The 2,500-nt window shown below is 54.5% G+C and overlaps 1 protein-coding gene across 1 annotated transcript in view; it reads left to right on the top strand.

Moving 5' to 3' along the window:
• Nucleotides 1–1,613, top strand: part of LOC130385346 (pro-neuregulin-2, membrane-bound isoform-like) — a 13,060-nt gene extending 11,447 nt beyond the window's left edge. Inside the window, exon 7 of the mRNA XM_056593813.1 lies at nt 1–1,613. This exon is cut by the window's left edge and continues 804 nt beyond it. The gene's annotated coding sequence lies outside the window, so the exon portion shown is untranslated.
• Nucleotides 1,614–2,500: the final 887 nt, after the last annotated feature.

Raw genomic sequence — 2,500 nt, 5'->3', positions numbered from 1 at the left:
AGGGTCCGTCAGAGCACGACAACGGGGACTCCAGTGGAAAATTATCCACAGCAGAGCCGATGATGAAATCCTCCAGAGCTAGCACTGCACCAGCCAAGCGGCGCAACAATAGCGCTCTTGTTGCGGTTATTCCCAAGTCAATAATCAGGGAACGTTTGCTAAAGTGCGGCCATTAGCATTGACATGCATCAGCGTGATTGAATATCGCTGGTTTTGAGTAGGCGCTGTTTACACTTTGATGCTACTCAATTCATACCGCAATTTTGCAAGGTCGAGTTAATATGATTTCTTAGGTTATTTAAAAAACGTCAAAGAAAAATGTGAAAAAAACAAAGTTATTTTCTAAATTGTTCTGGGCAAGACAGTGTTTCCAGACATGGCTATTGTCCTTGCCAAAAATATGACATGCATGTATATACAAATATATTTGTGATTTTTGGTTGACCTCCCAATGTAAATGTGTTGTTAACCTCCCAGGACTTGAGCAGTAGTTTGACAAACAAGCTCCACGATCCACACCCAAATGTCTGTCCTCTCATCTTTAATTTTCACTTCAGAGGCCGCGTACTAAGTACGTGTGAAAAGGTTAATGTGACTTTAACTATAGGGGAAATTAGTCTGCCAGGACAGGTGGCATATATCAAGGATAAGTACCATGGTTCCCTGCCAAAACCCACAGCCTTAGAGGAAGGGTGTGGAGCTCCTTTATGGAGCTAGGAACCCCGGGATTCCACATTGCTAGGAGTCTTTGACTGTTTGGTTTTTCCTCAATATTACCAAGTTCGTCGGGTTTATTAACTTCACATGAGAATGGTAAGAAATCAGTTATATCTGATACTTTTTTTTTTGATTTTTATCAATTGATCAGAGTAGCGTTCGATACACCACTCGTAATTTGAAATTATTCAAAGCAGATCGCTCAAACAATGACCTTGGAAAAAGGGATTCCTCATCTCATATTTTACTTTTAAATGGAAACCCGTAACTGGAAGTTACACGGGGTAAGGAGCTGTCATTGGCATCGCCGAATCCCAGCCTCACCACATTCGGAACAAGTTTGAGGTCAAAATGGCATGGCAGCATCCGCCAAACCAACGGTTCCCATCACACCAGCACTCTGAATCACAGGACTCTCCGCAAAGTCACTGAGATCAGAGCGCAGCTCACCATCTCAGGGGAGACCCTGCCGGCTCTTTCATGTGCTGTCGGTCCTTCTTGTAATGTTATAACGCCCTTGATGATTACTATAAAAGCCAGACAGGATTGCATTACAGTAGACTTTTATTTTGAAGCGCTCGTCGTTTGCTTTGATCGGACTGTGGCGCTGTTGTAGATCACCTCGCATCGTGAACCCTCAAAACGTTTTCCCCTTACATTCGGGTTCTGTGCAACGTTACCCTGTAAAAAATGATCCTTTCACTGTGGACTCATTTAGATGACAAATGTGAAGTTTCCCTGGCATGGACCGATATGGAAAAATTATATAAAAAAAAATAAAACAGAACAATCTCGAATGGGATCGGGAAAAGATCGGATGACCGCGTCGTTATGCTGGCCCTACAACGCATGTCTGGGTGCCAAATAGTGATCCCATGAGGTAACGGCGCACCTTGTTGACTGGAAATGACAAGAATTCTCTGTCGACAGTGATCCTCCCGCCCCCGCCTGCCCGCCTCCGGCTCTCTCCCCTCCCCCTCGCCGTCAGCCCCTCACCTCCCCGGCACTCACCCTCCCTCCTCTCTCTCTCTCCCCCGCCTCGCAGGTACGTGTCGGCCCTGACCACGCCCGCCCGCCTCTCCCCGGTGGACCTCCACTACTCGCTGCCCCCGCCCACCTTCCAGATCACCTCCCCCAACGCCGGCCACGCCATGTCCCTCCCGCCCGCCGCCCGCAACCCCTACCCCCCCGTGGAGGAGGACCAGCCCCTGCTGCTGCGGCGCTACCAGGTGCCGCTGCACGACGCCCAGGCCCAGGACCCGTACCGGCAGCAGCGCCGGCGGAGCTACCTGCGGGACAGCCGCGGCAGCCTGCCCTCCAGCCCCTACCCCCCGTCCCAGGACGAGCACTACGAGACCCCCCAGGAGTACCTCTGCTCCCTGGAGCAACCAAAGAGAAGCGCCTCCCGGGGGTCCCGAGGCGGCGGGGGCGCTTCGGGCCGCGGGGGCGGGGCCTCGGGGCGGGGAGGCGGGGCCCAGCCCGGGGCCCAGCAGTGCCGGCGGTCCCGGCTGAACGGGCACGTGGCGCCGCGCGGCTACGAGGCGTCCCGGGACTACGGCTCGCGGAGCTGTCTGACGGACAGCGAGTCGGAGGAGGGGGAGGGAGGGGAGAGCACGCCGTTCCTCAGTATGCAGAACATGAACGCAGAGCCTCCCCTCCAGCCGCCCCCGCCCGCCGCCGCCACCGCCGCCGCCGCCACCGCCGCCGCCGCCGCCGCCGCCGCCTACCGGCCCGCGGACTCTCGGACTTCACAGCCGGGCGGCCGGCACTCGCACACGAGACT

Source organism: Gadus chalcogrammus, chromosome 7 (assembly GCF_026213295.1).
Source record: "Gadus chalcogrammus isolate NIFS_2021 chromosome 7, NIFS_Gcha_1.0, whole genome shotgun sequence".
NCBI lineage: Eukaryota > Metazoa > Chordata > Actinopteri > Gadiformes > Gadidae > Gadus > Gadus chalcogrammus.
Note: the sequence above shows the minus strand (reverse complement) of the source record. Positions and strands in the feature narration are given on the sequence as shown.